Source organism: Brassica napus, chromosome C8, assembly GCF_020379485.1.
Source record: "Brassica napus cultivar Da-Ae chromosome C8, Da-Ae, whole genome shotgun sequence".
Classification (NCBI taxonomy): domain Eukaryota; kingdom Viridiplantae; phylum Streptophyta; class Magnoliopsida; order Brassicales; family Brassicaceae; genus Brassica; species Brassica napus.
Genome location: NC_063451.1, coordinates 26,230,985 through 26,238,410, shown reverse-complemented (window position 1 = coordinate 26,238,410; position 7,426 = coordinate 26,230,985).

The window sequence follows — 7,426 nt, the reverse complement described above, 5'->3', positions numbered from 1 at the left end:
GCTGGAAAGATGTGAGGAGAAGAACTTGGTGCTAAATTGGGAGAAGTGCCATTTCATGGTGAAAGATGGCATTGTTTTGGGTCACAGGATATCAGAGCAGGGTATCGAGGTTGACAAAGCAAAGATTGAAGTTATGACCAGCCTACAGCCTCCTAGGACAGTGAGGGATATTCGGAGTTTTCTGGGACATGCCGGTTTCTACAGGAGGTTTATCAAAGACTTCTCTATGATAGCGAGGCCACTCACCCGTCTGCTGTGCAAAGAAGCGAAGTTTGTTTTTGATGCTGACTGCCTCGCTGCGTTTCAGATTCTCAAGAAGTCTCTAGTCAGTGCTCCCATTGTGCAGCCACCAGATTGGGACTTGCCATTTGAAATAATGTGTGACGCAAGTGATTACGCGATTGGAGCTGTTTTGGGGCAGAGAAAAGACAAGAAACTCCATGTGATCTATTATGCCAGCCGAACGCTTGATGATGCTCAAATCAAGTATGCTACCACTGAGAAGGAGTTGCTGGCAGTAGTTTATGCTTTCGAGAAGTTCAGGTCCTATTTGGTGGGCTCGAAAGTAATTGTGCACACAGATCATGCAGCCTTGAAGTACCTGATGACGAAAAAAGATGCTAAACCGAGACTCTTAAGGTGGATCTTACTGCTACAGGAGTTTGATATTGAGATCAGAGACAAGAGAGGAGCAGAAAATGGAGTGGCAGATCATCTTTCCCGAATGAGAGTGGAAGCTGAAACACCACTGGATGATACATTACCCGAGGAGAATGTCTATGTGATCACCTTGCTGGAGGATGAGTATTTGGATCAGGCTGATTGCTGTGTCATGAGACAAATTCAGGATGATCTCCCATGGTTTGCAGACTTTGCAAACTACCTATGTGCTGGAATTGAACCACCGAACCTGAAGGGGTATGAGAGGAAGAAGTTCATGAGAGATGTGAACCACTACTACTGGGATGATCCCTTCCTCTACAAGAGATGCTCAGATGGTTTATTCAGGAGATGTGTTCTGGAGAATGAGATGCAAGGGATTCTTTTCCACTGCCACAGTTCAGAATACGCAGGCCATTTTGCAACATTCAAGACGGTTTCTAAGGTCCTGCAGGCTGGTTACTGGTGGCCTACACTTTTCAGAGACGCCCATGAGTTTGTCTCAAAGTGTGATGCATGTCAGCGGAAGGGCAACATCAGTAAGAGAAATGAGATGCCCCAAAATTTCATCCTTGAAGTTGAAGTTTTTGATGTATGGGGAATTGATTTTATGGGCCCTTTCCCATCTTCTTATGGAAATGAGTACATCCTGGTTGCGGTTGATTATGTCTCCAAGTGGGTGGAAGCAGTAGCCAGCAAGACAAATGACTCTAGTGTTGTCAAGAAAATGTTCAAGACAGTCATTTTTCCAAGATTCGGGATCCCGAGAGTGGTTATTAGTGATGGAGGCTCTCACTTCATCAACAAGACGTTCGATAAACTGCTGAAGAAACATGGAGTAAAGCATAAGGTAGCTACACCTTATCATCCTCAGACAAGTGGGCAGGTTGAAATATCGAACCGAGAAATCAAGGGGATTTTGGAGAAGGCTGTAGGCAAAACAAGGAAAGACTGGGCTGTGAAGCTTGATGACGCCTTATGGGCGTATAGAACCGCCTACAAGACTCCCTTGGGCACCACTCCTTTTAATCTGGTCTATGGAAAGTCTTGTCACCTACCTGTGGAATTGGAGTACAGTGGTTTTTGGGCAACGAAGTTGATGAACTTCGACATTAAAACCGCTGCAGAAAGGAGGATGGTTCAGTTGAACGAGCTGGACGAGATTCGGTTGAACGCCTATGAGAACACCAAAATCTACAAGGAAAGAACTAAGGCGTGGCATGACAGAAAGATAATCCCGAGAGACTTCGCTGCTGGAGACAAAGTCCTTCTGTTCAACTCTAGACTCAAGCTATTTCCTGGAAAGCTTAAGTCTCGTTGGTCCGGACCTTTCACCATCACAGAGGTTAGACCTTATGGAGCTGTTGTCTTGGAAGAGAATGGGAGGAAGTTCACAGTCAATGGGCAGAGGCTAAAACCTTACTTCACAGATGCAAAACCCGAAGAAGAAACCAACATTCCTTTATCGGAACCTGATCTCGCCTAAGGAGAGCAAAATAGTCAGGCTCGCGACTTTAAACAAGCGCTGAGTGGGAGGCAACCCACATGGTTTGATTTTCTTTCTCTTTTGTGATTATGTTTTCTTGTATGAATTGATTTTTGGTTGTGTTTTTAGATGATTTTCAGGCATGTATCACGATCAGGCAGAGATCGATCGATCCTAAAGAAACAGAACGGGCGATCCATGTAAGAGATCGCTCGATCCGGGTGAGGTAGAGCGGTCGATCTCAGGAGAAGATCGGTCGATCTAAGGTAAGTATTGCCCGGTTTGATTTCACTTAATTTAAACCGGAAAACACCCACAAAACACCCAACTCGCGAAAATATCAATCAAAACACATATCATTTCATCTTCCTCTCCTCTCAAACTCTCTCAAACCTCTCAAGAACACCAAATTCGATTTCCATCATCTCTCATCCGATTTTTGTAATTCTTGGTGCTAAACTCATTAGTTTTTCAAGCTCTATCCGTTTCTACCATCAGTTTTCATCAAGACACAGGTATGACTCTCTAATTTTGGAATCTAAAATCGCCCTAGGGTTTGATGTTGGGGAATCTCCGAATTCTAAATGGAATGGCATCTAGGATGGTTTATTTGTGATGATTATACTCATGGGTTACCTTGATTGCCAATTTCGTGGGTTGAATTGAGATTTTAGAGAAATAATTTCCAATGGTCATAATGTTGATAAAAGTTCAAATTAAAACTGAAATTCTAATTGTTTGAATGAAATGCTTGAATATTCATGATGATTAACACTTTGCAGCATGATTTCTTTAAGCAATTATGAATTTGGAACTGAAAAATAAAAATTTTAATTTTGGAGTTTAATTGAAAAACGAAAATTGGAATGGAGTGTGATGTGTTATCTTGAGTTTTGAGAAGAGATGTGTGCTAAATTTTTACATGTTTAGGGGATTGATCAGAATTGATTTTATAAGAGTGTTTTTCTATTTGTCTCTTACTTGGGTTTTGATGAATTAATTTTGCAGATAATGCCTAAGAGACAGAAGAAGCAGGGTGAGCGTGGGAGTTCCTCGGTACAGACTGCTAGGCTCAGCACAAGGGCAATTTCCGAAAGACGGATAGGTCTCATCCTGCGAATCGAGAGATAACCCAGCAGTGGGATATACATGATGATGATTTCTACGAGCAGATGAGGGGAGTGGAAATATGTCCGTCGCGCTTCGCTCACAGAGACACTACAGATGCATTGGGGATAACCGAGGATATTGAAGCCTTGTTCGAGAAGATTGGCCTGGGGAACATCTTCGATCTTCACTGTGATTGCTATGCTGATTTGACCAGGCAGTTCCTCGCATCAGCCCGCCTCTACCATCCTGACGAGGACAACCCGGTAGCTGATAAGGCAATGTTCTCCTTCATTGTGAACAGGCAGTTCCACTCCATGACCATCTTTCAGCTGTGCGACGTCTTTGGGTTCGGGAAAGGACGTCAATCTTGTGTTCCTGACTTCCCGGAACACAATGATTTCTGGAAATTCATCGCTTCAGGAAACTTCATCTCTCGAGAGGCCAAGCAAGCTAGAATTCGTAGCCCTGTTCTGCGATATGCAGTGAGAGTGATCAGCAGTGTTATCTATGGAAAGACAGAACCCGCTGCAGTGACAAAAGATGAGCTAGCTCTTCTGTTCATCGGGGCTGGACACCTATGGCCTCAGGGCGCAGACATTACCTATGTTAGCGGGAAGGACATAAACATAGGAGCTGTGATCGCGGAGAAGCTTGCGTACTTCAAAGTTTCAGACACGAAGAGATGTGGGTTTGGAGCGGTTATCACACGGATCTTAAGGCAATGTGGAGTGTTTCTTCCACCTTTTGACAGAGTGGTGGATAAGAAGGGGATGCATCAGAACTTTTTCGACATGAGAGCACTCATTAGCAGCCACTACCTCACCGGCCCTTGGCGAGGTAGCATCGACAAGTCAGCCCCTCATATCTACCAGTTCCATGACCCACAAGGGAGAGAGCAATTTGTCAAACTACCCTATACCGCCATCACCGAGCTGACTGATCCAGGTGCTCTCATATTTCTACCACCGCCTGCATTTCTCTGCGCCAGACCCGCGACACTGAAGAAGAAAGGAGTCGCATCATCATCGACACACCAGCAGGCACCACATGATGATATAGAGGAGGAGCCTGAAGATGAGGAAAGTCTTTTCCCCACGGATTTCACTCCGTATATGCTGCCACCAGCACCTCCCGCTACTGCATCCGCTGCTGAGATCAACGCTTGGTCCATCAAGAGCCATCAAACCAACAACTCCATACTGCTGAAGATGTGGAAGGGAATCTGCAACATTAAGAAGGGATGCGCATCACAGCCAGCTGTTTCTGGAGATAGCGATGACGACTCAGGCGCTCACGACACCGCTGCTGGACCTGAGGCAGCGGAGGACTCTGATGATGATGGAGCATTGGAGAGGCGCTCGAAGAGGCGCACTGACCGCAACGCCTGATCGGTAATCTCTCTTGGAATTATTTTCACACCGAGACGGTGTGAAGTAAGTCTGGGGGAGGATGCTACTTATGTACCATATTGCTATTATTTCTTTTATTTTCTTAGTTTATCGGATTTGCTTGTGTTTTAAAAAACTCTCTACGTATTTTTATCAGACCCTGTGATGATTATTAGACTATTTCCTTGTGTGTTGTGCATTACATTTCATATTGGCCATTTTTCAGGACTGTTAGCGCAGACAAACCGAGGAACCACTTGACCAAAAACCTCTCCTTAAATCTTTTATACAGTCTCGGTGAATTGTAATCGACTCAACTATTTTTGACCATTAATGAATTTAATTTCTTTTGATCAGGAATCAACATCAGGAAACGGTACACCATATACACATTCAGGATTTTCTTTACCACATTTTACCACTCTTTAATAATCCTGAATGGCCAGACTCATCAATAGTTTGGTACCACACCTACACCTTACCCTTTTATTTCATCTCCATGCATTCTTACACACTGATCATATGTGCATACATGTGCAAAAACAATGGAGAGATTAGGGTAGACATGGTTCATCCGACTGCTTAGGTAGGATCGGAACATTTAGGTGGTTAGACACGGACCTGTGTGTCTAGAGGTGTAAATAGAAAAATTGGGTGTTGTAAGTGTGTGATTGCATCGCAGTGTATATATTCGATTTCGGTTTGTATAAGTTTTCGTTCTGAAATATAAAAAAAAAAAAAAAAAAAAGTTCATGTTTATATCTCATTCAGTAGATTTGATTTAGACATTTTATTTTTATTTTGTGTACCAGAGATGATGCGTTGTTTAAATTTGGGGTTAGAGTTTGAGATTTGTTGGGTTTTGATCATTTGAGACTTGAGCAGTTCGAAAACGTCGTTATCAATATACTCGGTTTCTCCAGCGATTTTGCATAATGTTTTGCATTTTTTGTTATCGCTGATACCCACAAACACTTGAGCCTCACCTAATTAAACACTAAAACAGCCTCCCAAACACCGAGCCCGTTATACCTGATGGAGATATCTTTGGTGGAAAGGTCACGCCCTTTTTAATGAATGTAAAGAGTTGATTACTTGAAACTGAGACTTGCAGGTCTGAAATATGGAAAGGTTTGCGCGGTCTTGGTGGGGATTTGGAATGAATGCCTTGACAGTCTCTGATTTAAGTGGTTAGCGAAATCACAAGGTAAGGTCTACTGAGGGTTAGTGAGCTCCCAAATTTTAATCCTCTTTACTTGAGGACAAGCAAAGATTCAAGTCTGGGGGAGTTGATATTCCGTGTTTTTAACGGTTTTAAACTCGTTTTGGAGCAATTAAATGGTCGGTTTTAATTAATGTTTTGGTCTATTTGATGCGTTTTGGTGTTCTTAAGTGTAATATGCAGGTTACTAGATAGCTTGCAAGAAAAGAACGCATTCGGGATTTATTCAGAAGCAAGATGGACCGAACAATGGACCGAATGAGAAGTATTGATCGCACAGGACATAGATCGACCGATCCATTGTCTGTGGATCGACCGATCCAGAGCTAAGAAGAAAAGCAGAACTTGTCGCAACGGTTTCATGCACTAGATCGACCGATCCGGTCCATGTGGATCGACCGATCCCACGCTCTACGGGCTCCACACGCACCAACGAGCTTTTCACTCCTTTTTACCCACTCCCCTCAATAATGGAAAAAAGGACTCGACTTTTGGGACTCAGAAAAGACCAGAGACGACCAAGAAGGAGATTTACAAGTTCTTGAGAGAGATTTGAGAGTTTTGTAACTTGTTTTGTGTGATTTGTGAAGATTTGTAAAGGAGTTCATCTCAAAACCATTTGGAGAAGATCTTCTGAACCTTTACTCTGTTTTAATACAATCTTATCATGTTTTCTTCATCAAAATCGTGTTGTTCTTGCTTAGTTATGTGTGAGTAGTCATCTAGTTGGGTTTAGGGGTTCTCATAGGGGATTTCTTGATGTTTTGATTCATAAAACGTGTGTAGACTAAGGGATTACGTTTTGGTTCTTCATCTAATGGATTTCTTACTGCTTGAACTGAATTGATCACTTAGTTCATGATATCAGATTGTTTGATGCACCGAAAGTGATTGTTTGAACTTCCGAAAATACTTTAGATGAGCAAAGTGTCCTTAACCCTCGGAAGTTGATGTTATTGCGCTTTGTGAACATATTGAACCTGTTCTTAATGCTTGTTTAGAAATTGAAACTCAGCGGAAGTTAGTGTGGAGATTTCTATAACATAGAGAATTAGCGCTACGGAAGTAGGTTAATTCTAATATCGTGTTTGAGTTCTAGACGGCTCTTAATATATCCCTGTGTCTGCCATTAATTGTATCTTGATTAAAAAGAAATCCCTGAGAATTCTCAATGCCCAACGTTTGTTTTAAAATAGTTTTCAAATCGTTTAAATCATCTTTTTACAGCTTGTTTATGTTTTGTGACACTAAAGAAAATTAAATAAAAAAACATCAAAAATATATCTTCGTTCGCTGTAGCTATTAACTTGTCTGCAACTCTACGTGTGATCATCGGTCCCTGTGGATTCGATCCCGCATTACTACTGCGTACTTTACTGTGCACTTGCAGTTAGATAATCGGGTTAAAACTCGACACATCAACAGTGGAAGTCAAAATCCTCCAGTCGAATAAAAGAATGATAGATGCTCTTGTGCGCTGGGAAGACAAATAATTCTTCTTTACATGAGTCTATAGAGAACCAGTTAAGAACAATAGAAATGGAGTTTGGGAGAGGCTTA